Raw genomic sequence first — 27,703 nt, 5'->3', positions numbered from 1 at the left:
GCCTTCACAAAGGGCATTCTAGCTGCAGAAGCCAATCGACACCATCTCAGCCATTCCAGAGATAAACGGCTAACTTTCTGCTGAATTTCTAATGGAAAGGAAAGTGCTCAGGCCTTCTCAGTTGCTGTCACATCACTGCTTATGGCTGCTCGATAGTTGTGAAAATGGCAAAGGCTAATAATGTTACAATCTCATTCTATGTGGCCCACAGGTGGTGTTGAAGGAAACCCCACCGCCTTATAGGACGGTTGTTTCACTTCCACATAGATGGCTGCCTACTTTCGTGCCTCTCGAAAAGCAGTGGTCCTCGCTGTCCAAAATGTACATCCCACTGGCCTTCAAAGAAAGTCTTTTCACTCTCTGCTGTTACCTTCAAAGGCCACTGTTGTAGAGTTCGCATGGCCCCAAGTTTGTGTTACAGCGGGTGTAGCATGACATAGCAGGATACACCTTGGCCTGTTGACCAATCCTTTAGTGATCTGACTACGGCCTGCCACATTGTAATCGACCGACGCTAGGATAGTATCAAGGTATCCTATATCACAGAGTTGGTGCTGGTTGCAAGAAGCGGTCTTAGAGAGAGAGAGAGAGACTTCCTGCTCCTTGTGTACCTTCAGGGGTCCGAACTGGCATGGGCGTGACTGTGGACATTACACTTCATCCAGCGCATAAAGATGCCGTGACCCGGATTCGAACCGGGGTTGCTGCGGCCACAACGCAGAGTACTAACCACTATACGATCACGGCATTGTCAACGAGCCAGGTAGGAGTCGAACCTACAATCTTCTGATCCGTAGTCAGACGCGTTATCCATTGCGCCACTGGCCCTGCACCTGGCCCTGACTCTTTGCTAAGCCTTCACAAAGGGCATTCTAGCTGCAGAAGCCAATCGACACCATCTCAGCCATTCCAGAGATAAACGGCTAACTTTCTGCTGAATTTCTAATGGAAAGGAAAGTGCTCAGGCCTTCTCAGTTGCTGTCACATCACTGCTTATGGCTGCTCGATAGTTGTGAAAATGGCAAAGGCTAATAATGTTACAATCTCATTCTATGTGGCCCACAGGTGGTGTTGAAGGAAACCCCACCGCCTTATAGGACGGTTGTTTCACTTCCACATAGATGGCTGCCTACTTTCGTGCCTCTCGAAAAGCAGTGGTCCTCGCTGTCCAAAATGTACATCCCACTGGCCTTCAAAGAAAGTCTTTTCACTCTCTGCTGTTACCTTCAAAGGCCACTGTTGTAGAGTTCGCATGGCCCCAAGTTTGTGTTACAGCGGGTGTAGCATGACATGGCAGGATACACCTTGGCCTGTTGACCAATCCTTTAGTGATCTGACTACGGCCTGCCACATTGTAATCGACCGACGCTAGGATAGTATCAAGGTATCCTATATCACAGAGTTGGTGCTGGTTGCAAGAAGCGGTCTTAGAGAGAGAGAGAGAGAGAGAGAGAGAGAGACTTCCTGCTCCTTGTGTACCTTCAGGGGTCCGAACTGGCATGGGCGTGACTGTGGACATTACACTTCATCCAGCGCATAAAGATGCCGTGACCCGGATTCGAACCGGGGTTGCTGCGGCCACAACGCAGAGTACTAACCACTATACGATCACGGCATTGTCAACGAGCCAGGTAGGAGTCGAACCTACAATCTTCTGATCCGTAGTCAGACGCGTTATCCATTGCGCCACTGGCCCTGCACCTGGCCCTGACTCTTTGCTAAGCCTTCACAAAGGGCATTCTAGCTGCAGAAGCCAATCGACACCATCTCAGCCATTCCAGAGATAAACGGCTAACTTTCTGCTGAATTTCTAATGGAAAGGAAAGTGCTCAGGCCTTCTCAGTTGCTGTCACATCACTGCTTATGGCTGCTCGATAGTTGTGAAAATGGCAAAGGCTAATAATGTTACAATCTCATTCTATGTGGCCCACAGGTGGTGTTGAAGGAAACCCCACCACCTTATAGGACGGTTGTTTCACTTCCACATAGATGGCTGCCTACTTTCGTGCCTCTCGAAAAGCAGTGGTCCTCGCTGTCCAAAATGTACATCCCACTGGCCTTCAAAGAAAGTCTTTTCACTCTCTGCTGTTACCTTCAAAGGCCACTGTTGTAGAGTTCGCATGGCCCCAAGTTTGTGTTACAGCGGGTGTAGCATGACATGGCAGGATACACCTTGGCCTGTTGACCAATCCTTTAGTGATCTGACTACAGCCTGCCACATTGTAATCGACCGACGCTAGGATAGTATCAAGGTATCCTATATCACAGAGTTGGTGCTGGTTGCAAGAAGCGGTCTTAGAGAGAGAGAGAGAGAGAGAGAGACTTCCTGCTCCTTGTGTACCTTCAGGGGTCCGAACTGGCATGGGCGTGACTGTGGACATTACACTTCATCCAGCGCATAAAGATGCCGTGACCCGGATTCGAACCGGGGTTGCTGCGGCCACAACGCAGAGTACTAACCACTATACGATCACGGCATTGTCAACGAGCCAGGTAGGAGTCGAACCTACAATCTTCTGATCCGTAGTCAGACGCGTTATCCATTGCGCCACTGGCCCTGCACCTGGCCCTGACTCTTTGCTAAGCCTTCACAAAGGGCATTCTAGCTGCAGAAGCCAATCGACACCATCTCAGCCATTCCAGAGATAAACGGCTAACTTTCTGCTGAATTTCTAATGGAAAGGAAAGTGCTCAGGCCTTCTCAGTTGCTGTCACATCACTGCTTATGGCTGCTCGATAGTTGTGAAAATGGCAAAGGCTAATAATGTTACAATCTCATTCTATGTGGCCCACAGGTGGTGTTGAAGGAAACCCCACCGCCTTATAGGACGGTTGTTTCACTTCCACATAGATGGCTGCCTACTTTCGTGCCTCTCGAAAAGCAGTGGTCCTCGCTGTCCAAAATGTACATCCCACTGGCCTTCAAAGAAAGTCTTTTCACTCTCTGCTGTTACCTTCAAAGGCCACTGTTGTAGAGTTCGCATGGCCCCAAGTTTGTGTTACAGCGGGTGTAGCATGACATGGCAGGATACACCTTGGCCTGTTGACCAATCCTTTAGTGATCTGACTACGGCCTGCCACATTGTAATCGACCGACGCTAGGATAGTATCAAGGTATCCTATATCACAGAGTTGGTGCTGGTTGCAAGAAGCGGTCTTAGAGAGAGAGAGAGAGAGAGAGAGAGAGAGAGAGACTTCCTGCTCCTTGTGTACCTTCAGGGGTCCGAACTGGCATGGGCGTGACTGTGGACATTACACTTCATCCAGCGCATAAAGATGCCGTGACCCGGATTCGAACCGGGGTTGCTGCGGCCACAACGCAGAGTACTAACCACTATACGATCACGGCATTGTCAACGAGCCAGGTAGGAGTCGAACCTACAATCTTCTGATCCGTAGTCAGACGCGTTATCCATTGCGCCACTGGCCCTGCACCTGGCCCTGACTCTTTGCTAAGCCTTCACAAAGGGCATTCTAGCTGCAGAAGCCAATCGACACCATCTCAGCCATTCCAGAGATAAACGGCTAACTTTCTGCTGAATTTCTAATGGAAAGGAAAGTGCTCAGGCCTTCTCAGTTGCTGTCACATCACTGCTTATGGCTGCTCGATAGTTGTGAAAATGGCAAAGGCTAATAATGTTACAATCTCATTCTATGTGGCCCACAGGTGGTGTTGAAGGAAACCCCACCGCCTTATAGGACGGTTGTTTCACTTCCACATAGATGGCTGCCTACTTTCGTGCCTCTCGAAAAGCAGTGGTCCTCGCTGTCCAAAATGTACATCCCACTGGCCTTCAAAGAAAGTCTTTTCACTCTCTGCTGTTACCTTCAAAGGCCACTGTTGTAGAGTTCGCATGGCCCCAAGTTTGTGTTACAGCGGGTGTAGCATGACATGGCAGGATACACCTTGGCCTGTTGACCAATCCTTTAGTGATCTGACTACGGCCTGCCACATTGTAATCGACCGACGCTAGGATAGTATCAAGGTATCCTATATCACAGAGTTGGTGCTGGTTGCAAGAAGCGGTCTTAGAGAGAGAGACTTCCTGCTCCTTGTGTACCTTCAGGGGTCCGAACTGGCATGGGCGTGACTGTGGACATTACACTTCATCCAGCGCATAAAGATGCCGTGACCCGGATTCGAACCGGGGTTGCTGCGGCCACAACGCAGAGTACTAACCACTATACGATCACGGCATTGTCAACGAGCCAGGTAGGAGTCGAACCTACAAACTTCTGATCCGTAGTCAGACGCGTTATCCATTGCGCCACTGGCCCTGCACCTGGCCCTGACTCTTTGCTAAGCCTTCACAAAGGGCATTCTAGCTGCAGAAGCCAATCGACACCATCTCAGCCATTCCAGAGATAAACGGCTAACTTTCTGCTGAATTTCTAATGGAAAGGAAAGTGCTCAGGCCTTCTCAGTTGCTGTCACATCACTGCTTATGGCTGCTCGATAGTTGTGAAAATGGCAAAGGCTAATAATGTTACAATCTCATTCTATGTGGCCCACAGGTGGTGTTGAAGGAAACCCCACCGCCTTATAGGACGGTTGTTTCACTTCCACATAGATGGCTGCCTACTTTCGTGCCTCTCGAAAAGCAGTGGTCCTCGCTGTCCAAAATGTACATCCCACTGGCCTTCAAAGAAAGTCTTTTCACTCTCTGCTGTTACCTTCAAAGGCCACTGTTGTAGAGTTCGCATGGCCCCAAGTTTGTGTTACAGCGGGTGTAGCATGACATGGCAGGATACACCTTGGCCTGTTGACCAATCCTTTAGTGATCTGACTACGGCCTGCCACATTGTAATCGACCGACGCTAGGATAGTATCAAGGTATCCTATATCACAGAGTTGGTGCTGGTTGCAAGAAGCGGTCTTAGAGAGAGAGAGAGAGAGAGAGACTTCCTGCTCCTTGTGTACCTTCAGGGGTCCGAACTGGCATGGGCGTGACTGTGGACATTACACTTCATCCAGCGCATAAAGATGCCGTGACCCGGATTCGAACCGGGGTTGCTGCGGCCACAACGCAGAGTACTAACCACTATACGATCACGGCATTGTCAACGAGCCAGGTAGGAGTCGAACCTACAATCTTCTGATCCGTAGTCAGACGCGTTATCCATTGCGCCACTGGCCCTGCACCTGGCCCTGACTCTTTGCTAAGCCTTCACAAAGGGCATTCTAGCTGCAGAAGCCAATCGACACCATCTCAGCCATTCCAGAGATAAACGGCTAACTTTCTGCTGAATTTCTAATGGAAAGGAAAGTGCTCAGGCCTTCTCAGTTGCTGTCACATCACTGCTTATGGCTGCTCGATAGTTGTGAAAATGGCAAAGGCTAATAATGTTACAATCTCATTCTATGTGGCCCACAGGTGGTGTTGAAGGAAACCCCACCGCCTTATAGGACGGTTGTTTCACTTCCACATAGATGGCTGCCTACTTTCGTGCCTCTCGAAAAGCAGTGGTCCTCGCTGTCCAAAATGTACATCCCACTGGCCTTCAAAGAAAGTCTTTTCACTCTCTGCTGTTACCTTCAAAGGCCACTGTTGTAGAGTTCGCATGGCCCCAAGTTTGTGTTACAGCGGGTGTAGCATGACATGGCAGGATACACCTTGGCCTGTTGACCAATCCTTTAGTGATCTGACTACGGCCTGCCACATTGTAATCGACCGACGCTAGGATAGTATCAAGGTATCCTATATCACAGAGTTGGTGCTGGTTGCAAGAAGCGGTCTTAGAGAGAGAGAGAGACTTCCTGCTCCTTGTGTACCTTCAGGGGTCCGAACTGGCATGGGCGTGACTGTGGACATTACACTTCATCCAGCGCATAAAGATGCCGTGACCCGGATTCGAACCGGGGTTGCTGCGGCCACAACGCAGAGTACTAACCACTATACGATCACGGCATTGTCAACGAGCCAGGTAGGAGTCGAACCTACAATCTTCTGATCCGTAGTCAGACGCGTTACCCATTGCGCCACTGGCCCTGCACCTGGCCCTGACTCTTTGCTAAGCCTTCACAAAGGGCATTCTAGCTGCAGAAGCCAATCGACACCATCTCAGCCATTCCAGAGATAAACGGCTAACTTTCTGCTGAATTTCTAATGGAAAGGAAAGTGCTCAGGCCTTCTCAGTTGCTGTCACATCACTGCTTATGGCTGCTCGATAGTTGTGAAAATGGCAAAGGCTAATAATGTTACAATCTCATTCTATGTGGCCCACAGGTGGTGTTGAAGGAAACCCCACCGCCTTATAGGACGGTTGTTTCACTTCCACATAGATGGCTGCCTACTTTCGTGCCTCTCGAAAAGCAGTGGTCCTCGCTGTCCAAAATGTACATCCCACTGGCCTTCAAAGAAAGTCTTTTCACTCTCTGCTGTTACCTTCAAAGGCCACTGTTGTAGAGTTCGCATGGCCCCAAGTTTGTGTTACAGCGGGTGTAGCATGACATGGCAGGATACACCTTGGCCTGTTGACCAATCCTTTAGTGATCTGACTACGGCCTGCCACATTGTAATCGACCGACGCTAGGATAGTATCAAGGTATCCTATATCACAGAGTTGGTGCTGGTTGCAAGAAGCGGTCTTAGAGAGAGAGAGAGAGAGAGACTTCCTGCTCCTTGTGTACCTTCAGGGGTCCGAACTGGCATGGGCGTGACTGTGGACATTACACTTCATCCAGCGCATAAAGATGCCGTGACCCGGATTCGAACCGGGGTTGCTGCGGCCACAACGCAGAGTACTAACCACTATACGATCACGGCATTGTCAACGAGCCAGGTAGGAGTCGAACCTACAATCTTCTGATCCGTAGTCAGACGCGTTATCCATTGCGCCACTGGCCCTGCACCTGGCCCTGACTCTTTGCTAAGCCTTCACAAAGGGCATTCTAGCTGCAGAAGCCAATCGACACCATCTCAGCCATTCCAGAGATAAACGGCTAACTTTCTGCTGAATTTCTAATGGAAAGGAAAGTGCTCAGGCCTTCTCAGTTGCTGTCACATCACTGCTTATGGCTGCTCGATAGTTGTGAAAATGGCAAAGGCTAATAATGTTACAATCTCATTCTATGTGGCCCACAGGTGGTGTTGAAGGAAACCCCACCACCTTATAGGACGGTTGTTTCACTTCCACATAGATGGCTGCCTACTTTCGTGCCTCTCGAAAAGCAGTGGTCCTCGCTGTCCAAAATGTACATCCCACTGGCCTTCAAAGAAAGTCTTTTCACTCTCTGCTGTTACCTTCAAAGGCCACTGTTGTAGAGTTCGCATGGCCCCAAGTTTGTGTTACAGCGGGTGTAGCATGACATGGCAGGATACACCTTGGCCTGTTGACCAATCCTTTAGTGATCTGACTACGGCCTGCCACATTGTAATCGACCGACGCTAGGATAGTATCAAGGTATCCTATATCACAGAGTTGGTGCTGGTTGCAAGAAGCGGTCTTAGAGAGAGAGAGAGAGAGAGACTTCCTGCTCCTTGTGTACCTTCAGGGGTCCGAACTGGCATGGGCGTGACTGTGGACATTACACTTCATCCAGCGCATAAAGATGCCGTGACCCGGATTCGAACGGGGTTGCTGCGGCCACAACGCAGAGTACTAACCACTATACGATTACGGCATTGTCAACGAGCCAGGTAGGAGTCGAACCTACAATCTTCTGATCCGTAGTCAGACGCGTTATCCATTGCGCCACTGGCCCTGCACCTGGCCCTGACTCTTTGCTAAGCCTTCACAAAGGGCATTCTAGCTGCAGAAGCCAATCGACACCATCTCAGCCATTCCAGAGATAAACGGCTAACTTTCTGCTGAATTTCTAATGGAAAGGAAAGTGCTCAGGCCTTCTCAGTTGCTGTCACATCACTGCTTATGGCTGCTCGATAGTTGTGAAAATGGCAAAGGCTAATAATGTTACAATCTCATTCTATGTGGCCCACAGGTGGTGTTGAAGGAAACCCCACCGCCTTATAGGACGGTTGTTTCACTTCCACATAGATGGCTGCCTACTTTCGTGCCTCTCGAAAAGCAGTGGTCCTCGCTGTCCAAAATGTACATCCCACTGGCCTTCAAAGAAAGTCTTTTCACTCTCTGCTGTTACCTTCAAAGGCCACTGTTGTAGAGTTCGCATGGCCCCAAGTTTGTGTTACAGCGGGTGTAGCATGACATGGCAGGATACACCTTGGCCTGTTGACCAATCCTTTAGTGATCTGACTACGGCCTGCCACATTGTAATCGACCGACGCTAGGATAGTATCAAGGTATCCTATATCACAGAGTTGGTGCTGGTTGCAAGAAGCGGTCTTAGAGAGAGAGAGACTTCCTGCTCCTTGTGTACCTTCAGGGGTCCGAACTGGCATGGGCGTGACTGTGGACATTACACTTCATCCAGCGCATAAAGATGCCGTGACCCGGATTCGAACCGGGGTTGCTGCGGCCACAACGCAGAGTACTAACCACTATACGATCACGGCATTGTCAACGAGCCAGGTAGGAGTCGAACCTACAATCTTCTGATCCGTAGTCAGACGCGTTATCCATTGCGCCACTGGCCCTGCACCTGGCCCTGACTCTTTGCTAAGCCTTCACAAAGGGCATTCTAGCTGCAGAAGCCAATCGACACCATCTCAGCCATTCCAGAGATAAACGGCTAACTTTCTGCTGAATTTCTAATGGAAAGGAAAGTGCTCAGGCCTTCTCAGTTGCTGTCACATCACTGCTTATGGCTGCTCGATAGTTGTGAAAATGGCAAAGGCTAATAATGTTACAATCTCATTCTATGTGGCCCACAGGTGGTGTTGAAGGAAACCCCACCGCCTTATAGGACGGTTGTTTCACTTCCACATAGATGGCTGCCTACTTTCGTGCATCTCGAAAAGCAGTGGTCCTCGCTGTCCAAAATGTACATCCCACTGGCATTCAAAGAAAGTCTTTTCACTCTCTGCTGTTACCTTCAAAGGCCACTGTTGTAGAGTTCGCATGGCCCCAAGTTTGTGTTACAGCGGGTGTAGCATGACATGGCAGGATACACCTTGGCCTGTTGACCAATCCTTTAGTGATCTGACTACGGCCTGCCACATTGTAATCGACCGACGCTAGGATAGTATCAAGGTATCCTATATCACAGAGTTGGTGCTGGTTGCAAGAAGCGGTCTTAGAGAGAGAGAGAGAGAGAGAGAGAGAGAGACTTCCTGCTCCTTGTGTACCTTCAGGGGTCCGAACTGGCATGGGCGTGACTGTGGACATTACACTTCATCCAGCGCATAAAGATGCCGTGACCCGGATTCGAACCGGGGTTGCTGCGGCCACAACGCAGAGTACTAACCACTATACGATCACGGCATTGTCAACGAGCCAGGTAGGAGTCGAACCTACAATCTTCTGATCCGTAGTCAGACGCGTTATCCATTGCGCCACTGGCCCTGCACCTGGCCCTGACTCTTTGCTAAGCCTTCACAAAGGGCATTCTAGCTGCAGAAGCCAATCGACACCATCTCAGCCATTCCAGAGATAAACGGCTAACTTTCTGCTGAATTTCTAATGGAAAGGAAAGTGCTCAGGCCTTCTCAGTTGCTGTCACATCACTGCTTATGGCTGCTCGATAGTTGTGAAAATGGCAAAGGCTAATAATGTTACAATCTCATTCTATGTGGCCCACAGGTGGTGTTGAAGGAAACCCCACCACCTTATAGGACGGTTGTTTCACTTCCACATAGATGGCTGCCTACTTTCGTGCCTCTCGAAAAGCAGTGGTCCTCGCTGTCCAAAATGTACATCCCACTGGCCTTCAAAGAAAGTCTTTTCACTCTCTGCTGTTACCTTCAAAGGCCACTGTTGTAGAGTTCGCATGGCCCCAAGTTTGTGTTACAGCGGGTGTAGCATGACATGGCAGGATACACCTTGGCCTGTTGACCAATCCTTTAGTGATCTGACTACGGCCTGCCACATTGTAATCGACCGACGCTAGGATAGTATCAAGGTATCCTATATCACAGAGTTGGTGCTGGTTGCAAGAAGCGGTCTTAGAGAGAGAGAGAGAGAGAGACTTCCTGCTCCTTGTGTACCTTCAGGGGTCCGAACTGGCATGGGCGTGACTGTGGACATTACACTTCATCCAGCGCATAAAGATGCCGTGACCCGGATTCGAACCAGGGTTGCTGCGGCCACAACGCAGAGTACTAACCACTATACGATCACGGCATTGTCAACGAGCCAGGTAGGAGTCGAACCTACAATCTTCTGATCCGTAGTCAGACGCGTTATCCATTGCGCCACTGGCCCTGCACCTGGCCCTGACTCTTTGCTAAGCCTTCACAAAGGGCATTCTAGCTGCAGAAGCCAATCGACACCATCTCAGCCATTCCAGAGATAAACGGCTAACTTTCTGCTGAATTTCTAATGGAAAGGAAAGTGCTCAGGCCTTCTCAGTTGCTGTCACATCACTGCTTATGGCTGCTCGATAGTTGTGAAAATGGCAAAGGCTAATAATGTTACAATCTCATTCTATGTGGCCCACAGGTGGTGTTGAAGGAAACCCCACCGCCTTATAGGACGGTTGTTTCACTTCCACATAGATGGCTGCCTACTTTCGTGCCTCTCGAAAAGCAGTGGTCCTCGCTGTCCAAAATGTACATCCCACTGGCCTTCAAAGAAAGTCTTTTCACTCTCTGCTGTTACCTTCAAAGGCCACTGTTGTAGAGTTCGCATGGCCCCAAGTTTGTGTTACAGCGGGTGTAGCATGACATGGCAGGATACACCTTGGCCTGTTGACCAATCCTTTAGTGATCTGACTACGGCCTGCCACATTGTAATCGACCGACGCTAGGATAGTATCAAGGTATCCTATATCACAGAGTTGGTGCTGGTTGCAAGAAGCGGTCTTAGAGAGAGAGAGACTTCCTGCTCCTTGTGTACCTTCAGGGGTCCGAACTGGCATGGGCGTGACTGTGGACATTACACTTCATCCAGCGCATAAAGATGCCGTGACCCGGATTCGAACCGGGGTTGCTGCGGCCACAACGCAGAGTACTAACCACTATACGATCACGGCATTGTCAACGAGCCAGGTAGGAGTTGAACCTACAATCTTCTGATCCGTAGTCAGACGCGTTATCCATTGCGCCACTGGCCCTGCACCTGGCCCTGACTCTTTGCTAAGCCTTCACAAAGGGCATTCTAGCTGCAGAAGCCAATCGACACCATCTCAGCCATTCCAGAGATAAACGGCTAACTTTCTGCTGAATTTCTAATGGAAAGGAAAGTGCTCAGGCCTTCTCAGTTGCTGTCACATCACTGCTTATGGCTGCTCGATAGTTGTGAAAATGGCAAAGGCTAATAATGTTACAATCTCATTCTATGTGGCCCACAGGTGGTGTTGAAGGAAACCCCACCGCCTTATAGGACGGTTGTTTCACTTCCACATAGATGGCTGCCTACTTTCGTGCCTCTCGAAAAGCAGTGGTCCTCGCTGTCCAAAATGTACATCCCACTGGCCTTCAAAGAAAGTCTTTTCACTCTCTGCTGTTACCTTCAAAGGCCACTGTTGTAGAGTTCGCATGGCCCCAAGTTTGTGTTACAGCGGGTGTAGCATGACATGGCAGGATACACCTTGGCCTGTTGACCAATCCTTTAGTGATCTGACTACGGCCTGCCACATTGTAATCGACCGACGCTAGGATAGTATCAAGGTATCCTATATCACAGAGTTGGTGCTGGTTGCAAGAAGCGGTCTTAGAGAGAGAGAGAGAGACTTCCTGCTCCTTGTGTACCTTCAGGGGTCCGAACTGGCATGGGCGTGACTGTGGACATTACACTTCATCCAGCGCATAAAGATGCCGTGACCCGGATTCGAACCGGGGTTGCTGCGGCCACAACGCAGAGTACTAACCACTATACGATCACGGCATTGTCAACGAGCCAGGTAGGAGTCGAACCTACAATCTTCTGATCCGTAGTCAGACGCGTTATCCATTGCGCCACTGGCCCTGCACCTGGCCCTGACTCTTTGCTAAGCCTTCACAAAGGGCATTCTAGCTGCAGAAGCCAATCGACACCATCTCAGCCATTCCAGAGATAAACGGCTAACTTTCTGCTGAATTTCTAATGGAAAGGAAAGTGCTCAGGCCTTCTCAGTTGCTGTCACATCACTGCTTATGGCTGCTCGATAGTTGTGAAAATGGCAAAGGCTAATAATGTTACAATCTCATTCTATGTGGCCCACAGGTGGTGTTGAAGGAAACCCCACCGCCTTATAGGACGGTTGTTTCACTTCCACATAGATGGCTGCCTACTTTCGTGCCTCTCGAAAAGCAGTGGTCCTCGCTGTCCAAAATGTACATCCCACTGGCCTTCAAAGAAAGTCTTTTCACTCTCTGCTGTTACCTTCAAAGGCCACTGTTGTAGAGTTCGCATGGCCCCAAGTTTGTGTTACAGCGGGTGTAGCATGACATGGCAGGATACACCTTGGCCTGTTGACCAATCCTTTAGTGATCTGACTACGGCCTGCCACATTGTAATCGACCGACGCTAGGATAGTATCAAGGTATCCTATATCACAGAGTTGGTGCTGGTTGCAAGAAGCGGTCTTAGAGAGAGAGAGAGAGAGAGAGAGAGAGAGAGAGAGACTTCCTGCTCCTTGTGTACCTTCAGGGGTCCGAACTGGCATGGGCGTGACTGTGGACATTACACTTCATCCAGCGCATAAAGATGCCGTGACCCGGATTCGAACCGGGGTTGCTGCGGCCACAACGCAGAGTACTAACCACTATACGATCACGGCATTGTCAACGAGCCAGGTAGGAGTCGAACCTACAATCTTCTGATCCGTAGTCAGACACGTTATCCATTGCGCCACTGGCCCTGCACCTGGCCCTGACTCTTTGCTAAGCCTTCACAAAGGGCATTCTAGCTGCAGAAGCCAATCGACACCATCTCAGCCATTCCAGAGATAAACGGCTAACTTTCTGCTGAATTTCTAATGGAAAGGAAAGTGCTCAGGCCTTCTCAGTTGCTGTCACATCACTGCTTATGGCTGCTCGATAGTTGTGAAAATGGCAAAGGCTAATAATGTTACAATCTCATTCTATGTGGCCCACAGGTGGTGTTGAAGGAAACCCCACCGCCTTATAGGACGGTTGTTTCACTTCCACATAGATGGCTGCCTACTTTCGTGCCTCTCGAAAAGCAGTGGTCCTCGCTGTCCAAAATGTACATCCCACTGGCCTTCAAAGAAAGTCTTTTCACTCTCTGCTGTTACCTTCAAAGGCCACTGTTGTAGAGTTCGCATGGCCCCAAGTTTGTGTTACAGCGGGTGTAGCATGACATGGCAGGATACACCTTGGCCTGTTGACCAATCCTTTAGTGATCTGACTACGGCCTGCCACATTGTAATCGACCGACGCTAGGATAGTATCAAGGTATCCTATATCACAGAGTTGGTGCTGGTTGCAAGAAGCGGTCTTAGAGAGAGAGAGAGAGAGAGACTTCCTGCTCCTTGTGTACCTTCAGGGGTCCGAACTGGCATGGGCGTGACTGTGGACATTACACTTCATCCAGCGCATAAAGATGCCGTGACCCGGATTCGAACCGGGGTTGCTGCGGCCACAACGCAGAGTACTAACCACTATACGATCACGGCATTGTCAACGAGCCAGGTAGGAGTCGAACCTACAATCTTCTGATCCGTAGTCAGACGCGTTATCCATTGCGCCACTGGCCCTGCACCTGGCCCTGACTCTTTGCTAAGCCTTCACAAAGGGCATTCTAGCTGCAGAAGCCAATCGACACCATCTCAGCCATTCCAGAGATAAACGGCTAACTTTCTGCTGAATTTCTAATGGAAAGGAAAGTGCTCAGGCCTTCTCAGTTGCTGTCACATCACTGCTTATGGCTGCTCGATAGTTGTGAAAATGGCAAAGGCTAATAATGTTACAATCTCATTCTATGTGGCCCACAGGTGGTGTTGAAGGAAACCCCACCGCCTTATAGGACGGTTGTTTCACTTCCACATAGATGGCTGCCTACTTTCGTGCCTCTCGAAAAGCAGTGGTCCTCGCTGTCCAAAATGTACATCCCACTGGCCTTCAAAGAAAGTCTTTTCACTCTCTGCTGTTACCTTCAAAGGCCACTGTTGTAGAGTTCGCATGGCCCCAAGTTTGTGTTACAGCGGGTGTAGCATGACATGGCAGGATACACCTTGGCCTGTTGACCAATCCTTTAGTGATCTGACTACGGCCTGCCACATTGTAATCGACCGACGCTAGGATAGTATCAAGGTATCCTATATCACAGAGTTGGTGCTGGTTGCAAGAAGCGGTCTTAGAGAGAGAGAGAGAGAGAGAGAGAGACTTCCTGCTCCTTGTGTACCTTCAGGGGTCCGAACTGGCATGGGCGTGACTGTGGACATTACACTTCATCCAGCGCATAAAGATGCCGTGACCCGGATTCGAACCGGGGTTGCTGCGGCCACAACGCAGAGTACTAACCACTATACGATCACGGCATTGTCAACGAGCCAGGTAGGAGTCGAACCTACAATCTTCTGATCCGTAGTCAGACGCGTTATCCATTGCGCCACTGGCCCTGCACCTGGCCCTGACTCTTTGCTAAGCCTTCACAAAGGGCATTCTAGCTGCAGAAGCCAATCGACACCATCTCAGCCATTCCAGAGATAAACGGCTAACTTTCTGCTGAATTTCTAATGGAAAGGAAAGTGCTCAGGCCTTCTCAGTTGCTGTCACATCACTGCTTATGGCTGCTCGATAGTTGTGAAAATGGCAAAGGCTAATAATGTTACAATCTCATTCTATGTGGCCCACAGGTGGTGTTGAAGGAAACCCCACCGCCTTATAGGACGGTTGTTTCACTTCCACATAGATGGCTGCCTACTTTAGTGCCTCTCGAAAAGCAGTGGTCCTCGCTGTCCAAAATGTACATCCCACTGGCCTTCAAAGAAAGTCTTTTCACTCTCTGCTGTTACCTTCAAAGGCCACTGTTGTAGAGTTCGCATGGCCCCAAGTTTGTGTTACAGCGGGTGTAGCATGACATGGCAGGATACACCTTGGCCTGTTGACCAATCCTTTAGTGATCTGACTACGGCCTGCCACATTGTAATCAACCGACGCTAGGATAGTATCAAGGTATCCTATATCACAGAGTTGGTGCTGGTTGCAAGAAGCGGTCTTAGAGAGAGAGAGAGAGAGAGACTTCCTGCTCCTTGTGTACCTTCAGGGGTCCGAACTGGCATGGGCGTGACTGTGGACATTACACTTCATCCAGCGCATAAAGATGCCGTGACCCGGATTCGAACCGGGGTTGCTGCGGCCACAACGCAGAGTACTAACCACTATACGATCACGGCATTGTCAACGAGCCAGGTAGGAGTCGAACCTACAATCTTCTGATCCGTAGTCAGACGCGTTATCCATTGCGCCACTGGCCCTGCACCTGGCCCTGACTCTTTGCTAAGCCTTCACAAAGGGCATTCTAGCTGCAGAAGCCAATCGACACCATCTCAGCCATTCCAGAGATAAACGGCTAACTTTCTGCTGAATTTCTAATGGAAAGGAAAGTGCTCAGGCCTTCTCAGTTGCTGTCACATCACTGCTTATGGCTGCTCGATAGTTGTGAAAATGGCAAAGGCTAATAATGTTACAATCTCATTCTATGTGGCCCACAGGTGGTGTTGAAGGAAACCCCACCGCCTTATAGGACGGTTGTTTCACTTCCACATAGATGGCTGCCTACTTTCGTGCCTCTCGAAAAGCAGTGGTCCTCGCTGTCCAAAATGTACATCCCACTGGCCTTCAAAGAAAGTCTTTTCACTCTCTGCTGTTACCTTCAAAGGCCACTGTTGTAGAGTTCGCATGGCCCCAAGTTTGTGTTACAGCGGGTGTAGCATGACATGGCAGGATACACCTTGGCCTGTTGACCAATCCTTTAGTGATCTGACTACGGCCTGCCACATTGTAATCGACCGACGCTAGGATAGTATCAAGGTATCCTATATCACAGAGTTGGTGCTGGTTGCAAGAAGCGGTCTTAGAGAGAGAGAGAGAGAGAGAGAGAGAGACTTCCTGCTCCTTGTGTACCTTCAGGGGTCCGAACTGGCATGGGCGTGACTGTGGACATTACACTTCATCCAGCGCATAAAGATGCCGTGACCCGGATTTGAACCGGGGTTGCTGCGGCCACAACGCAGAGTACTAACCACTATACGATCACGGCATTGTCAACGAGCCAGGTAGGAGTCGAACCTACAATCTTCTGATCCGTAGTCAGACGCGTTATCCATTGCGCCACTGGCCCTGCACCTGGCCCTGACTCTTTGCTAAGCCTTCACAAAGGGCATTCTAGCTGCAGAAGCCAATCGACACCATCTCAGCCATTCCAGAGATAAACGGCTAACTTTCTGCTGAATTTCTAATGGAAAGGAAAGTGCTCAGGCCTTCTCAGTTGCTGTCACATCACTGCTTATGGCTGCTCGATAGTTGTGAAAATGGCAAAGGCTAATAATGTTACAATCTCATTCTATGTGGCCCACAGGTGGTGTTGAAGGAAACCCCACCGCCTTATAGGACGGTTGTTTCACTTCCACATAGATGGCTGCCTACTTTCGTGCCTCTCGAAAAGCAGTGGTCCTCGCTGTCCAAAATGTACATCCCACTGGCCTTCAAAGAAAGTCTTTTCACTCTCTGCTGTTACCTTCAAAGGCCACTGTTGTAGAGTTCGCATGGCCCCAAGTTTGTGTTACAGCGGGTGTAGCATGACATGGCAGGATACACCTTGGCCTGTTGACCAATCCTTTAGTGATCTGACTACGGCCTGCCACATTGTAATCGACCGATGCTAGGATAGTATCAAGGTATCCTATATCACAGAGTTGGTGCTGGTTGCAAGAAGCGGTCTTAGAGAGAGAGAGAGAGAGAGAGAGAGAGAGAGAGACTTCCTGCTCCTTGTGTACCTTCAGGGGTCCGAACTGGCATGGGCGTGACTGTGGACATTACACTTCATCCAGCGCATAAAGATGCCGTGACCCGGGGTTGCTGCGGCCACAACGCAGAGTACTAACCACTATACGATCACGGCATTGTCAACGAGCCAGGTAGGAGTCGAACCTACAATCTTCTGATCCGTAGTCAGACGCGTTATCCATTGCGCCACTGGCCCTGCACCTGGCCCTGACTCTTTGCTAAGCCTTCACAAAGGGCATTCTAGCTGCAGAAGCCAATCGACACCATCTCAGCCATTCCAGAGATAAACGGCTAACTTTCTGCTGAATTTCTAATGGAAAGGAAAGTGCTCAGGCCTTCTCAGTTGCTGTCACATCACTGCTTATGGCTGCTCGATAGTTGTGAAAATGGCAAAGGCTAATAATGTTACAATCTCATTCTATGTGGCCCACAGGTGGTGTTGAAGGAAACCCCACCACCTTATAGGACGGTTGTTTCACTTCCACATAGATGGCTGCCTACTTTCGTGCCTCTCGAAAAGCAGTGGTCCTCGCTGTCCAAAATGTACATCCCACTGGCCTTCAAAGAAAGTCTTTTCACTCTCTGCTGTTACCTTCAAAGGCCACTGTTGTAGAGTTCGCATGGCCCCAAGTTTGTGTTACAGCGGGTGTAGCATGACATGGCAGGATACACCTTGGCCTGTTGACCAATCCTTTAGTGATCTGACTACGGCCTGCCACATTGTAATCGACCGACGCTAGGATAGTATCAAGGTATCCTATATCACAGAGTTGGTGCTGGTTGCAAGAAGCGGTCTTAGAGAGAGAGAGAGAGAGAGACTTCCTGCTCCTTGTGTACCTTCAGGGGTCCGAACTGGCATGGGCGTGACTGTGGACATTACACTTCATCCAGCGCATAAAGATGCCGTGACCCGGATTCAAACCGGGGTTGCTGCGGCCACAACGCAGAGTACTAACCACTATACGATCACGGCATTGTCAACGAGCCAGGTAGGAGTCGAACCTACAATCTTCTGATCCGTAGTCAGACGCGTTATCCATTGCGCCACTGGCCCTGCACCTGGCCCTGACTCTTTGCTAAGCCTTCACAAAGGGCATTCTAGCTGCAGAAGCCAATCGACACCATCTCAGCCATTCCAGAGATAAACGGCTAACTTTCTGCTGAATTTCTAATGGAAAGGAAAGTGCTCAGGCCTTCTCAGTTGCTGTCACATCACTGCTTATGGCTGCTCGATAGTTGTGAAAATGGCAAAGGCTAATAATGTTACAATCTCATTCTATGTGGCCCACAGGTGGTGTTGAAGGAAACCCCACCGCCTTATAGGACGGTTGTTTCACTTCCACATAGATGGCTGCCTACTTTCGTGCCTCTCGAAAAGCAGTGGTCCTCGCTGTCCAAAATGTACATCCCACTGGCCTTCAAAGAAAGTCTTTTCACTCTCTGCTGTTACCTTCAAAGGCCACTGTTGTAGAGTTCGCATGGCCCCAAGTTTGTGTTACAGCGGGTGTAGCATGACATGGCAGGATACACCTTGGCCTGTTGACCAATCCTTTAGTGATCTGACTACGGCCTGCCACATTGTAATCGACCGATGCTAGGATAGTATCAAGGTATCCTATATCACAGAGTTGGTGCTGGTTGCAAGAAGCGGTCTTAGAGAGAGAGAGAGAGAGAGAGAGAGAGAGAGGGGCTTCCTGCTCCTTGTGTACCTTCAGGGGTCCGAACTGGCATGGGCGTGACTGTGGACATTACACTTCATCCAGCGCATAAAGATGCCGTGACCCGGATTCGAACCGGGGTTGCTGCGGCCACAACGCAGAGTACTAACCACTATACGATCACGGCATTGTCAACGAGCCAGGTAGGAGTCGAACCTACAATCTTCTGATCCGTAGTCAGACGCGTTATCCATTGCGCCACTGGCCCTGCACCTGGCCCTGACTCTTTGCTAAGCCTTCACAAAGGGCATTCTAGCTGCAGAAGCCAATCGACACCATCTCAGCCATTCCAGAGATAAACGGCTAACTTTCTGCTGAATTTCTAATGGAAAGGAAAGTGCTCAGGCCTTCTCAGTTGCTGTCACATCACTGCTTATGGCTGCTCGATAGTTGTGAAAATGGCAAAGGCTAATAATGTTACAATCTCATTCTATGTGGCCCACAGGTGGTGTTGAAGGAAACCCCACCGCCTTATAGGACGGTTGTTTCACTTCCACATAGATGGCTGCCTACTTTCGTGCCTCTCGAAAAGCAGTGGTCCTCGCTGTCCAAAATGTACATCCCACTGGCCTTCAAAGAAAGTCTTTTCACTCTCTGCTGTTACCTTCAAAGGCCACTGTTGTAGAGTTCGCATGGCCCCAAGTTTGTGTTACAGCGGGTGTAGCATGACATGGCAGGATACACCTTGGCCTGTTGACCAATCCTTTAGTGATCTGACTACGGCCTGCCACATTGTAATCGACCGACGCTAGGATAGTATCAAGGTATCCTATATCACAGAGTTGGTGCTGGTTGCAAGAAGCGGTCTTAGAGAGAGAGAGAGAGACTTCCTGCTCCTTGTGTACCTTCAGGGGTCCGAACTGGCATGGGCGTGACTGTGGACATTACACTTCATCCAGCGCATAAAGATGCCGTGACCCGGATTCGAACCGGGGTTGCTGCGGCCACAACGCAGAGTACTAACCACTATACGATCACGGCATTGTCAACGAGCCAGGTAGGAGTCGAACCTACAATCTTCTGATCCGTAGTCAGACGCGTTATCCATTGCGCCACTGGCCCTGCACCTGGCCCTGACTCTTTGCTAAGCCTTCACAAAGGGCATTCTAGCTGCAGAAGCCAATCGACACCATCTCAGCCATTCCAGAGATAAACGGCTAACTTTCTGCTGAATTTCTAATGGAAAGGAAAGTGCTCAGGCCTTCTCAGTTGCTGTCACATCACTGCTTATGGCTGCTCGATAGTTGTGAAAATGGCAAAGGCTAATAATGTTACAATCTCATTCTATGTGGCCCACAGGTGGTGTTGAAGGAAACCCCACCGCCTTATAGGACGGTTGTTTCACTTCCACATAGATGGCTGCCTACTTTCGTGCCTCTCGAAAAGCAGTGGTCCTCGCTGTCCAAAATGTACATCCCACTGGCCTTCAAAGAAAGTCTTTTCACTCTCTGCTGTTACCTTCAAAGGGCACTGTTGTAGAGTTCGCATGGCCCCAAGTTTGTGTTACAGCGGGTGTAGCATGACATGGCAGGATACACCTTGGCCTGTTGACCAATCCTTTAGTGATCTGACTACGGCCTGCCACATTGTAATCGACCGACGCTAGGATAGTATCAAGGTATCCTATATCACAGAGTTGGTGCTGGTTGCAAGAAGCGGTCTTAGAGAGAGAGAGAGAGAGAGACTTCCTGCTCCTTGTGTACCTTCAGGGGTCCGAACTGGCATGGGCGTGACTGTGGACATTACACTTCATCCAGCGCATAAAGATGCCGTGACCCAGATTCGAACCGGGGTTGCTGCGGCCACAACGCAGAGTACTAACCACTATACGATCACGGCATTGTCAACGAGCCAGGTAGGAGTCGAACCTACAATCTTCTGATCCGTAGTCAGACGCGTTATCCATTGCGCCACTGGCCCTGCACCTGGCCCTGACTCTTTGCTAAGCCTTCACAAAGGGCATTCTAGCTGCAGAAGCCAATCGACACCATCTCAGCCATTCCAGAGATAAACGGCTAACTTTCTGCTGAATTTCTAATGGAAAGGAAAGTGCTCAGGCCTTCTCAGTTGCTGTCACATCACTGCTTATGGCTGCTCGATAGTTGTGAAAATGGCAAAGGCTAATAATGTTACAATCTCATTCTATGTGGCCCACAGGTGGTGTTGAAGGAAACCCCACCGCCTTATAGGACGGTTGTTTCACTTCCACATAGATGGCTGCCTACTTTCGTGCCTCTCGAAAAGCAGTGGTCCTCGCTGTCCAAAATGTACATCCCACTGGCCTTCAAAGAAAGTCTTTTCACTCTCTGCTGTTACCTTCAAAGGCCACTGTTGTAGAGTTCGCATGGCCCCAAGTTTGTGTTACAGCGGGTGTAGCATGACATGGCAGGATACACCTTGGCCTGTTGACCAATCCTTTAGTGATCTGACTACGGCCTGCCACATTGTAATCGACCGACGCTAGGATAGTATCAAGGTATCCTATATCACAGAGTTGGTGCTGGTTGCAAGAAGCGGTCTTAGAGAGAGAGACTTCCTGCTCCTTGTGTACCTTCAGGGGTCCGAACTGGCATGGGCGTGACTGTGGACATTACACTTCATCCAGCACATAAAGATGCCGTGACCCGGATTCGAACCGGGGTTGCTGCGGCCACAACGCAGAGTACTAACCACTATACGATCACGGCATTGTCAACGAGCCAGGTAGGAGTCGAACCTACAATCTTCTGATCCGTAGTCAGACGCGTTATCCATTGCGCCACTGGCCCTGCACCTGGCCCTGACTCTTTGCTAAGCCTTCACAAAGGGCATTCTAGCTGCAGAAGCCAATCGACACCATCTCAGCCATTCCAGAGATAAACGGCTAACTTTCTGCTGAATTTCTAATGGAAAGGAAAGTGCTCAGGCCTTCTCAGTTGCTGTCACATCACTGCTTATGGCTGCTCGATAGTTGTGAAAATGGCAAAGGCTAATAATGTTACAATCTCATTCTATGTGGCCCACAGGTGGTGTTGAAGGAAACCCCACCGCCTTATAGGACGGTTGTTTCACTTCCACATAGATGGCTGCCTACTTTCGTGCCTCTCGAAAAGCAGTGGTCCTCGCTGTCCAAAATGTACATCCCACTGGCCTTCAAAGAAAGTCTTTTCACTCTCTGCTGTTACCTTCAAAGGCCACTGTTGTAGAGTTCGCATGGCCCCAAGTTTGTGTTACAGCGGGTGTAGCATGACATGGCAGGATACACCTTGGCCTGTTGACCAATCCTTTAGTGATCTGACTACGGCCTGCCACATTGTAATCGACCGACGCTAGGATAGTATCAAGGTATCCTATATCACAGAGTTGGTGCTGGTTGCAAGAAGCGGTCTTAGAGAGAGAGAGAGAGAGAGAGAGACTTCCTGCTCCTTGTGTACCTTCAGGGGTCCGAACTGGCATGGGCGTGACTGTGGACATTACACTTCATCCAGCGCATAAAGATGCCGTGACCCGGATTCGAACCGGGGTTGCTGCGGCCACAACGCAGAGTACTAACCACTATACGATCACGGCATTGTCAACGTGCCAGGTAGGAGTCGAACCTACAATCTTCTGATCCGTAGTCAGACGCGTTATCCATTGCGCCGCTGGCCCTGCACCTGGCCCTGACTCTTTGCTAAGCCTTCACAAAGGGCATTCTAGCTGCAGAAGCCAATCGACACCATCTCAGCCATTCCAGAGATAAACGGCTAACTTTCTGCTGAATTTCTAATGGAAAGGAAAGTGCTCAGGCCTTCTCAGTTGCTGTCACATCACTGCTTATGGCTGCTCGATAGTTGTGAAAATGGCAAAGGCTAATAATGTTACAATCTCATTCTATGTGGCCCACAGGTGGTGTTGAAGGAAACCCCACCACCTTATAGGACGGTTGTTTCACTTCCACATAGATGGCTGCCTACTTTCGTGCCTCTCGAAAAGCAGTGGTCCTCGCTGTCCAAAATGTACATCCCACTGGCCTTCAAAGAAAGTCTTTTCACTCTCTGCTGTTACCTTCAAAGGCCACTGTTGTAGAGTTCGCATGGCCCCAAGTTTGTGTTACAGCGGGTGTAGCATGACATGGCAGGATACACCTTGGCCTGTTGACCAATCCTTTAGTGATCTGACTACGGCCTGCCACATTGTAATCGACCGACGCTAGGATAGTATCAAGGTATCCTATATCACAGAGTTGGTGCTGGTTGCAAGAAGCGGTCTTAGAGAGAGAGAGAGAGAGAGAGAGACTTCCTGCTCCTTGTGTACCTTCAGGGGTCCGAACTGGCATGGGCGTGACTGTGGACATTACACTTCATCCAGCGCATAAAGATGCCGTGACCCGGATTCGAACCGGGGTTGCTGCGGCCACAACGCAGAGTACTAACCACTATACGATCACGGCATTGTCAACGAGCCAGGTAGGAGTCGAACCTACAATCTTCTGATCCGTAGTCAGACGCGTTATCCATTGCGCCACTGGCCCTGCACCTGGCCCTGACTCTTTGCTAAGCCTTCACAAAGGGCATTCTAGCTGCAGAAGCCAATCGACACCATCTCAGCCATTCCAGAGATAAACGGCTAACTTTCTGCTGAATTTCTAATGGAAAGGAAAGTGCTCAGGCCTTCTCAGTTGCTGTCACATCACTGCTTATGGCTGCTCGATAGTTGTGAAAATGGCAAAGGCTAATAATGTTACAATCTCATTCTATGTGGCCCACAGGTGGTGTTGAAGGAAACCCCACCGCCTTATAGGACGGTTGTTTCACTTCCACATAGATGGCTGCCTACTTTCGTGCCTCTCGAAAAGCAGTGGTCCTCGCTGTCCAAAATGTACATCCCACTGGCCTTCAAAGAAAGTCTTTTCACTCTCTGCTGTTACCTTCAAAGGCCACTGTTGTAGAGTTCGCATGGCCCCAAGTTTGTGTTACAGCGGGTGTAGCATGACATGGCAGGATACACCTTGGCCTGTTGACCAATCCTTTAGTGATCTGACTACGGCCTGCCACATTGTAATCGACCGACGCTAGGATAGTATCAAGGTATCCTATATCACAGAGTTGGTGCTGGTTGCAAGAAGCGGTCTTAGAGAGAGAGAGAGAGAGAGAGACTTCCTGCTCCTTGTGTACCTTCAGGGGTCCGAACTGGCATGGGCGTGACTGTGGACATTACACTTCATCCAGCGCATAAAGATGCCGTGACCCGGATTCGAACCGGGGTTGCTGCGGCCACAACGCAGAGTACTAACCACTATACGATCACGGCATTGTCAACGAGCCAGGTAGGAGTCGAACCTACAATCTTCTGATCCGTAGTCAGACGCGTTATCCATTGCGCCACTGGCCCTGCACCTGGCCCTGACTCTTTGCTAAGCCTTCACAAAGGGCATTCTAGCTGCAGAAGCCAATCGACACCATCTCAGCCATTCCAGAGATAAACGGCTAACTTTCTGCTGAATTTCTAATGGAAAGGAAAGTGCTCAGGCCTTCTCAGTTGCTGTCACATCACTGCTTATGGCTGCTCGATAGTTGTGAAAATGGCAAAGGCTAATAATGTTACAATCTCATTCTATGTGGCCCACAGGTGGTGTTGAAGGAAACCCCACCGCCTTATAGGACGGTTGTTTCACTTCCACATAGATGGCTGCCTACTTTCGTGCCTCTCGAAAAGCAGTGGTCCTCGCTGTCCAAAATGTACATCCCACTGGCCTTCAAAGAAAGTCTTTTCACTCTCTGCTGTTACCTTCAAAGGCCACTGTTGTAGAGTTCGCATGGCCCCAAGTTTGTGTTACAGCGGGTGTAGCATGACATGGCAGGATACACCTTGGCCTGTTGACCAATCCTTTAGTGATCTGACTACGGCCTGCCACATTGTAATCGACCGACGCTAGGATAGTATCAAGGTATCCTATATCACAGAGTTGGTGCTGGTTGCAAGAAGCGGTCTTAGAGAGAGAGAGAGAGAGAGACTTCCTGCTCCTTGTGTACCTTCAGGGGTCCGAACTGGCATGGGCGTGACTGTGGACATTACACTTCATCCAGCGCATAAAGATGCCGTGACCCGGATTCGAACCGGGGTTGCTGCGGCCACAACGCAGAGTACTAACCACTATACGATCACGGCATTGTCAACGAGCCAGGTAGGAGTCGAACCTACAATCTTCTGATCCGTAGTCAGACGCGTTATCCATTGCGCCACTGGCCCTGCACCTGGCCCTGACTCTTTGCTAAGCCTTCACAAAGGGCATTCTAGCTGCAGAAGCCAATCGACACCATCTCAGCCATTCCAGAGATAAACGGCTAACTTTCTGCTGAATTTCTAATGGAAAGGAAAGTGCTCAGGCCTTCTCAGTTGCTGTCACATCACTGCTTATGGCTGCTCGATAGTTGTGAAAATGGCAAAGGCTAATAATGTTACAATCTCATTCTATGTGGCCCACAGGTGGTGTTGAAGGAAACCCCACCGCCTTATAGGACGGTTGTTTCACTTCCACATAGATGGCTGCCTACTTTCGTGCCTCTCGAAAAGCAGTGGTCCTCGCTGTCCAAAATGTACATCCCACTGGCCTTCAAAGAAAGTCTTTTCACTCTCTGCTGTTACCTTCAAAGGCCACTGTTGTAGAGTTCGCATGGCCCCAAGTTTGTGTTACAGCGGGTGTAGCATGACATGGCAGGATACACCTTGGCCTGTTGACCAATCCTTTAGTGATCTGACTACGGCCTGCCACATTGTAATCGACCGACGCTAGGATAGTATCAAGGTATCCTATATCACAGAGTTGGTGCTGGTTGCAAGAAGCGGTCTTAGAGAGAGAGAGAGAGAGAGAGAAAGGGAGACTTCCTGCTCCTTGTGTACCTTCAGGGGTCCGAACTGGCATGGGCGTGACTGTGGACATTACACTTCATCCAGCGCATAAAGATGCCGTGACCCGGATTCGAACCGGGGTTGCTGCGGCCACAACGCAGAGTACTAACCACTATACGATCACGGCATTGTCAACGAGCCAGGTAGGAGTCGAACCTACAATCTTCTGATCCGTAGTCAGACGCGTTATCCATTGCGCCACTGGCCCTGCACCTGGCCCTGACTCTTTGCTAAGCCTTCACAAAGGGCATTCTAGCTGCAGAAGCCAATCGACACCATCTCAGCCATTCCAGAGATAAACGGCTAACTTTCTGCTGAATTTCTAATGGAAAGGAAAGTGCTCAGGCCTTCTCAGTTGCTGTCACATCACTGCTTATGGCTGCTCGATAGTTGTGAAAATGGCAAAGGCTAATAATGTTACAATCTCATTCTATGTGGCCCACAGGTGGTGTTGAAGGAAACCCCACCGCCTTATAGGACGGTTGTTTCACTTCCACATAGATGGCTGCCTACTTTCGTGCCTCTCGAAAAGCAGTGGTCCTCGCTGTCCAAAATGTACATCCCACTGGCCTTCAAAGAAAGTCTTTTCACTCTCTGCTGTTACCTTCAAAGGCCACTGTTGTAGAGTTCGCATGGCCCCAAGTTTGTGTTACAGCGGGTGTAGCATGACATGGCAGGATACACCTTGGCCTGTTGACCAATCCTTTAGTGATCTGACTACGGCCTGCCACATTGTAATCGACCGACGCTAGGATAGTATCAAGGTATCCTATATCACAGAGTTGGTGCTGGTTGCAAGAAGCGGTCTTAGAGAGAGAGAGAGAGACTTCCTGCTCCTTGTGTACCTTCAGGGGTCCGAACTGGCATGGGCGTGACTGTGGACATTACACTTCATCCAGCGCATAAAGATGCCGTGACCCGGATTCGAACCGGGGTTGCTGCGGCCACAACGCAGAGTACTAACCACTATACGATCACGGCATTGTCAACGAGCCAGGTAGGAGTCGAACCTACAATCTTCTGATCCGTAGTCAGACGCGTTATCCATTGCGCCACTGGCCCTGCACCTGGCCCTGACTCTTTGCTAAGCCTTCACAAAGGGCATTCTAGCTGCAGAAGCCAATCGACACCATCTCAGCCATTCCAGAGATAAACGGCTAACTTTCTGCTGAATTTCTAATGGAAAGGAAAGTGCTCAGGCCTTCTCAGTTGCTGTCACATCACTGCTTATGGCTGCTCGATAGTTGTGAAAATGGCAAAGGCTAATAATGTTACAATCTCATTCTATGTGGCCCACAGGTGGTGTTGAAGGAAACCCCACCGCCTTATAGGACGGTTGTTTCACTTCCACATAGATGGCTGCCTACTTTCGTGCCTCTCGAAAAGCAGTGGTCCTCGCTGTCCAAAATGTACATCCCACTGGCCTTCAAAGAAAGTCTTTTCACTCTCTGCTGTTACCTTCAAAGGCCACTGTTGTAGAGTTCGCATGGCCCCAAGTTTGTGTTACAGCGGGTGTAGCATGACATGGCAGGATACACCTTGGCCTGTTGACCAATCCTTTAGTGATCTGACTACGGCCTGCCACATTGTAATCGACCGACGCTAGGATAGTATCAAGGTATCCTATATCACAGAGTTGGTGCTGGTTGCAAGAAGCGGTCTTAGAGAGAGACTTCCTGCTCCTTGTGTACCTTCAGGGGTCCGAACTGGCATGGGCGTGACTGTGGACATTACACTTCATCCAGCGCATAAAGATGCCGTGACCCGGATTCGAACCGGGGTTGCTGCGGCCACAACGCAGAGTACTAACCACTATACGATCATGGCATTGTCAACGAGCCAGGTAGGAGTCGAACCTACAATCTTCTGATCCGTAGTCAGACGCGTTATCCATTGCGCCACTGGCCCTGCACCTGGCCCTGACTCTTTGCTAAGCCTTCACAAAGGGCATTCTAGCTGCAGAAGCCAATCGACACCATCTCAGCCATTCCAGAGATAAACGGCTAACTTTCTGCTGAATTTCTAATGGAAAGGAAAGTGCTCAGGCCTTCTCAGTTGCTGTCACATCACTGCTTATGGCTGCTCGATAGTTGTGAAAATGGCAAAGGCTAATAATGTTACAATCTCATTCTATGTGGCCCACAG

At 49.8% G+C, this 27,703-nt stretch overlaps 53 non-coding genes across 53 annotated transcripts; all 53 read right to left on the bottom strand.

Annotated features, from left to right (window-relative positions):
- Positions 1-675: 675 nt before the first annotated feature.
- On the bottom strand, positions 676-747 carry TRNAH-GUG (transfer RNA histidin (anticodon GUG)). The gene has a single exon. It is a non-coding gene; the product is annotated as a tRNA-His (tRNA).
- Positions 748-755: 8 nt separating this feature from the next.
- Positions 756-828, bottom strand: TRNAR-ACG (transfer RNA arginine (anticodon ACG)). The gene has a single exon. It is a non-coding gene; the product is annotated as a tRNA-Arg (tRNA).
- A 715-nt stretch (positions 829-1,543) lies between these two features.
- TRNAH-GUG (transfer RNA histidin (anticodon GUG)) lies at positions 1,544-1,615 on the bottom strand. Its single transcript has one exon. It is a non-coding gene; the product is annotated as a tRNA-His (tRNA).
- Positions 1,616-1,623: 8 nt separating this feature from the next.
- Positions 1,624-1,696, bottom strand: TRNAR-ACG (transfer RNA arginine (anticodon ACG)). Its single transcript has one exon. It is a non-coding gene; the product is annotated as a tRNA-Arg (tRNA).
- Positions 1,697-2,405: 709 nt separating this feature from the next.
- TRNAH-GUG (transfer RNA histidin (anticodon GUG)) lies at positions 2,406-2,477 on the bottom strand. The gene has a single exon. It is a non-coding gene; the product is annotated as a tRNA-His (tRNA).
- Positions 2,478-2,485: 8 nt separating this feature from the next.
- Positions 2,486-2,558, bottom strand: TRNAR-ACG (transfer RNA arginine (anticodon ACG)). Its single transcript has one exon. It is a non-coding gene; the product is annotated as a tRNA-Arg (tRNA).
- A 719-nt stretch (positions 2,559-3,277) lies between these two features.
- TRNAH-GUG (transfer RNA histidin (anticodon GUG)) lies at positions 3,278-3,349 on the bottom strand. The gene has a single exon. It is a non-coding gene; the product is annotated as a tRNA-His (tRNA).
- An 8-nt stretch (positions 3,350-3,357) lies between these two features.
- Positions 3,358-3,430, bottom strand: TRNAR-ACG (transfer RNA arginine (anticodon ACG)). The gene has a single exon. It is a non-coding gene; the product is annotated as a tRNA-Arg (tRNA).
- Positions 3,431-4,125: 695 nt separating this feature from the next.
- On the bottom strand, positions 4,126-4,197 carry TRNAH-GUG (transfer RNA histidin (anticodon GUG)). The gene has a single exon. It is a non-coding gene; the product is annotated as a tRNA-His (tRNA).
- Positions 4,198-4,985: 788 nt separating this feature from the next.
- TRNAH-GUG (transfer RNA histidin (anticodon GUG)) lies at positions 4,986-5,057 on the bottom strand. Its single transcript has one exon. It is a non-coding gene; the product is annotated as a tRNA-His (tRNA).
- An 8-nt stretch (positions 5,058-5,065) lies between these two features.
- On the bottom strand, positions 5,066-5,138 carry TRNAR-ACG (transfer RNA arginine (anticodon ACG)). The gene has a single exon. It is a non-coding gene; the product is annotated as a tRNA-Arg (tRNA).
- A 699-nt stretch (positions 5,139-5,837) lies between these two features.
- On the bottom strand, positions 5,838-5,909 carry TRNAH-GUG (transfer RNA histidin (anticodon GUG)). Its single transcript has one exon. It is a non-coding gene; the product is annotated as a tRNA-His (tRNA).
- Positions 5,910-5,917: 8 nt separating this feature from the next.
- On the bottom strand, positions 5,918-5,990 carry TRNAR-ACG (transfer RNA arginine (anticodon ACG)). The gene has a single exon. It is a non-coding gene; the product is annotated as a tRNA-Arg (tRNA).
- A 705-nt stretch (positions 5,991-6,695) lies between these two features.
- On the bottom strand, positions 6,696-6,767 carry TRNAH-GUG (transfer RNA histidin (anticodon GUG)). The gene has a single exon. It is a non-coding gene; the product is annotated as a tRNA-His (tRNA).
- An 8-nt stretch (positions 6,768-6,775) lies between these two features.
- On the bottom strand, positions 6,776-6,848 carry TRNAR-ACG (transfer RNA arginine (anticodon ACG)). Its single transcript has one exon. It is a non-coding gene; the product is annotated as a tRNA-Arg (tRNA).
- A 784-nt stretch (positions 6,849-7,632) lies between these two features.
- Positions 7,633-7,705, bottom strand: TRNAR-ACG (transfer RNA arginine (anticodon ACG)). Its single transcript has one exon. It is a non-coding gene; the product is annotated as a tRNA-Arg (tRNA).
- A 697-nt stretch (positions 7,706-8,402) lies between these two features.
- On the bottom strand, positions 8,403-8,474 carry TRNAH-GUG (transfer RNA histidin (anticodon GUG)). Its single transcript has one exon. It is a non-coding gene; the product is annotated as a tRNA-His (tRNA).
- An 8-nt stretch (positions 8,475-8,482) lies between these two features.
- TRNAR-ACG (transfer RNA arginine (anticodon ACG)) lies at positions 8,483-8,555 on the bottom strand. Its single transcript has one exon. It is a non-coding gene; the product is annotated as a tRNA-Arg (tRNA).
- Positions 8,556-9,270: 715 nt separating this feature from the next.
- Positions 9,271-9,342, bottom strand: TRNAH-GUG (transfer RNA histidin (anticodon GUG)). Its single transcript has one exon. It is a non-coding gene; the product is annotated as a tRNA-His (tRNA).
- Positions 9,343-9,350: 8 nt separating this feature from the next.
- Positions 9,351-9,423, bottom strand: TRNAR-ACG (transfer RNA arginine (anticodon ACG)). Its single transcript has one exon. It is a non-coding gene; the product is annotated as a tRNA-Arg (tRNA).
- A 785-nt stretch (positions 9,424-10,208) lies between these two features.
- TRNAR-ACG (transfer RNA arginine (anticodon ACG)) lies at positions 10,209-10,281 on the bottom strand. The gene has a single exon. It is a non-coding gene; the product is annotated as a tRNA-Arg (tRNA).
- A 697-nt stretch (positions 10,282-10,978) lies between these two features.
- TRNAH-GUG (transfer RNA histidin (anticodon GUG)) lies at positions 10,979-11,050 on the bottom strand. The gene has a single exon. It is a non-coding gene; the product is annotated as a tRNA-His (tRNA).
- A 782-nt stretch (positions 11,051-11,832) lies between these two features.
- On the bottom strand, positions 11,833-11,904 carry TRNAH-GUG (transfer RNA histidin (anticodon GUG)). Its single transcript has one exon. It is a non-coding gene; the product is annotated as a tRNA-His (tRNA).
- An 8-nt stretch (positions 11,905-11,912) lies between these two features.
- TRNAR-ACG (transfer RNA arginine (anticodon ACG)) lies at positions 11,913-11,985 on the bottom strand. Its single transcript has one exon. It is a non-coding gene; the product is annotated as a tRNA-Arg (tRNA).
- Positions 11,986-12,706: 721 nt separating this feature from the next.
- TRNAH-GUG (transfer RNA histidin (anticodon GUG)) lies at positions 12,707-12,778 on the bottom strand. The gene has a single exon. It is a non-coding gene; the product is annotated as a tRNA-His (tRNA).
- A 786-nt stretch (positions 12,779-13,564) lies between these two features.
- TRNAH-GUG (transfer RNA histidin (anticodon GUG)) lies at positions 13,565-13,636 on the bottom strand. Its single transcript has one exon. It is a non-coding gene; the product is annotated as a tRNA-His (tRNA).
- An 8-nt stretch (positions 13,637-13,644) lies between these two features.
- Positions 13,645-13,717, bottom strand: TRNAR-ACG (transfer RNA arginine (anticodon ACG)). Its single transcript has one exon. It is a non-coding gene; the product is annotated as a tRNA-Arg (tRNA).
- A 711-nt stretch (positions 13,718-14,428) lies between these two features.
- Positions 14,429-14,500, bottom strand: TRNAH-GUG (transfer RNA histidin (anticodon GUG)). The gene has a single exon. It is a non-coding gene; the product is annotated as a tRNA-His (tRNA).
- An 8-nt stretch (positions 14,501-14,508) lies between these two features.
- On the bottom strand, positions 14,509-14,581 carry TRNAR-ACG (transfer RNA arginine (anticodon ACG)). The gene has a single exon. It is a non-coding gene; the product is annotated as a tRNA-Arg (tRNA).
- Positions 14,582-15,286: 705 nt separating this feature from the next.
- TRNAH-GUG (transfer RNA histidin (anticodon GUG)) lies at positions 15,287-15,358 on the bottom strand. Its single transcript has one exon. It is a non-coding gene; the product is annotated as a tRNA-His (tRNA).
- An 8-nt stretch (positions 15,359-15,366) lies between these two features.
- TRNAR-ACG (transfer RNA arginine (anticodon ACG)) lies at positions 15,367-15,439 on the bottom strand. The gene has a single exon. It is a non-coding gene; the product is annotated as a tRNA-Arg (tRNA).
- Positions 15,440-16,232: 793 nt separating this feature from the next.
- TRNAR-ACG (transfer RNA arginine (anticodon ACG)) lies at positions 16,233-16,305 on the bottom strand. The gene has a single exon. It is a non-coding gene; the product is annotated as a tRNA-Arg (tRNA).
- A 788-nt stretch (positions 16,306-17,093) lies between these two features.
- On the bottom strand, positions 17,094-17,166 carry TRNAR-ACG (transfer RNA arginine (anticodon ACG)). The gene has a single exon. It is a non-coding gene; the product is annotated as a tRNA-Arg (tRNA).
- A 785-nt stretch (positions 17,167-17,951) lies between these two features.
- On the bottom strand, positions 17,952-18,024 carry TRNAR-ACG (transfer RNA arginine (anticodon ACG)). Its single transcript has one exon. It is a non-coding gene; the product is annotated as a tRNA-Arg (tRNA).
- A 719-nt stretch (positions 18,025-18,743) lies between these two features.
- TRNAH-GUG (transfer RNA histidin (anticodon GUG)) lies at positions 18,744-18,815 on the bottom strand. The gene has a single exon. It is a non-coding gene; the product is annotated as a tRNA-His (tRNA).
- An 8-nt stretch (positions 18,816-18,823) lies between these two features.
- TRNAR-ACG (transfer RNA arginine (anticodon ACG)) lies at positions 18,824-18,896 on the bottom strand. The gene has a single exon. It is a non-coding gene; the product is annotated as a tRNA-Arg (tRNA).
- Positions 18,897-19,597: 701 nt separating this feature from the next.
- On the bottom strand, positions 19,598-19,669 carry TRNAH-GUG (transfer RNA histidin (anticodon GUG)). The gene has a single exon. It is a non-coding gene; the product is annotated as a tRNA-His (tRNA).
- An 8-nt stretch (positions 19,670-19,677) lies between these two features.
- On the bottom strand, positions 19,678-19,750 carry TRNAR-ACG (transfer RNA arginine (anticodon ACG)). Its single transcript has one exon. It is a non-coding gene; the product is annotated as a tRNA-Arg (tRNA).
- Positions 19,751-20,535: 785 nt separating this feature from the next.
- TRNAR-ACG (transfer RNA arginine (anticodon ACG)) lies at positions 20,536-20,608 on the bottom strand. Its single transcript has one exon. It is a non-coding gene; the product is annotated as a tRNA-Arg (tRNA).
- Positions 20,609-21,303: 695 nt separating this feature from the next.
- TRNAH-GUG (transfer RNA histidin (anticodon GUG)) lies at positions 21,304-21,375 on the bottom strand. The gene has a single exon. It is a non-coding gene; the product is annotated as a tRNA-His (tRNA).
- Positions 21,376-21,383: 8 nt separating this feature from the next.
- TRNAR-ACG (transfer RNA arginine (anticodon ACG)) lies at positions 21,384-21,456 on the bottom strand. The gene has a single exon. It is a non-coding gene; the product is annotated as a tRNA-Arg (tRNA).
- A 709-nt stretch (positions 21,457-22,165) lies between these two features.
- TRNAH-GUG (transfer RNA histidin (anticodon GUG)) lies at positions 22,166-22,237 on the bottom strand. The gene has a single exon. It is a non-coding gene; the product is annotated as a tRNA-His (tRNA).
- A 790-nt stretch (positions 22,238-23,027) lies between these two features.
- Positions 23,028-23,099, bottom strand: TRNAH-GUG (transfer RNA histidin (anticodon GUG)). The gene has a single exon. It is a non-coding gene; the product is annotated as a tRNA-His (tRNA).
- Positions 23,100-23,107: 8 nt separating this feature from the next.
- On the bottom strand, positions 23,108-23,180 carry TRNAR-ACG (transfer RNA arginine (anticodon ACG)). The gene has a single exon. It is a non-coding gene; the product is annotated as a tRNA-Arg (tRNA).
- A 707-nt stretch (positions 23,181-23,887) lies between these two features.
- Positions 23,888-23,959, bottom strand: TRNAH-GUG (transfer RNA histidin (anticodon GUG)). The gene has a single exon. It is a non-coding gene; the product is annotated as a tRNA-His (tRNA).
- An 8-nt stretch (positions 23,960-23,967) lies between these two features.
- TRNAR-ACG (transfer RNA arginine (anticodon ACG)) lies at positions 23,968-24,040 on the bottom strand. Its single transcript has one exon. It is a non-coding gene; the product is annotated as a tRNA-Arg (tRNA).
- Positions 24,041-24,745: 705 nt separating this feature from the next.
- TRNAH-GUG (transfer RNA histidin (anticodon GUG)) lies at positions 24,746-24,817 on the bottom strand. Its single transcript has one exon. It is a non-coding gene; the product is annotated as a tRNA-His (tRNA).
- An 8-nt stretch (positions 24,818-24,825) lies between these two features.
- Positions 24,826-24,898, bottom strand: TRNAR-ACG (transfer RNA arginine (anticodon ACG)). Its single transcript has one exon. It is a non-coding gene; the product is annotated as a tRNA-Arg (tRNA).
- Positions 24,899-25,613: 715 nt separating this feature from the next.
- On the bottom strand, positions 25,614-25,685 carry TRNAH-GUG (transfer RNA histidin (anticodon GUG)). Its single transcript has one exon. It is a non-coding gene; the product is annotated as a tRNA-His (tRNA).
- Positions 25,686-25,693: 8 nt separating this feature from the next.
- On the bottom strand, positions 25,694-25,766 carry TRNAR-ACG (transfer RNA arginine (anticodon ACG)). Its single transcript has one exon. It is a non-coding gene; the product is annotated as a tRNA-Arg (tRNA).
- Positions 25,767-26,467: 701 nt separating this feature from the next.
- Positions 26,468-26,539, bottom strand: TRNAH-GUG (transfer RNA histidin (anticodon GUG)). The gene has a single exon. It is a non-coding gene; the product is annotated as a tRNA-His (tRNA).
- An 8-nt stretch (positions 26,540-26,547) lies between these two features.
- On the bottom strand, positions 26,548-26,620 carry TRNAR-ACG (transfer RNA arginine (anticodon ACG)). The gene has a single exon. It is a non-coding gene; the product is annotated as a tRNA-Arg (tRNA).
- Positions 26,621-27,393: 773 nt separating this feature from the next.
- TRNAR-ACG (transfer RNA arginine (anticodon ACG)) lies at positions 27,394-27,466 on the bottom strand. Its single transcript has one exon. It is a non-coding gene; the product is annotated as a tRNA-Arg (tRNA).
- Positions 27,467-27,703: the final 237 nt, after the last annotated feature.

Source organism: Lithobates pipiens, unplaced genomic scaffold (genome assembly GCF_037356315.1).
Source record: "Lithobates pipiens isolate NorthernLeopardFrog02 unplaced genomic scaffold, aLitPip1_a1.2 Scaffold_8, whole genome shotgun sequence".
Taxonomy (NCBI): domain Eukaryota; kingdom Metazoa; phylum Chordata; class Amphibia; order Anura; family Ranidae; genus Lithobates; species Lithobates pipiens.
The sequence above is the reverse complement of the archived record's forward strand: the minus strand, read 5'-3'. Positions and strand labels throughout refer to the sequence as shown.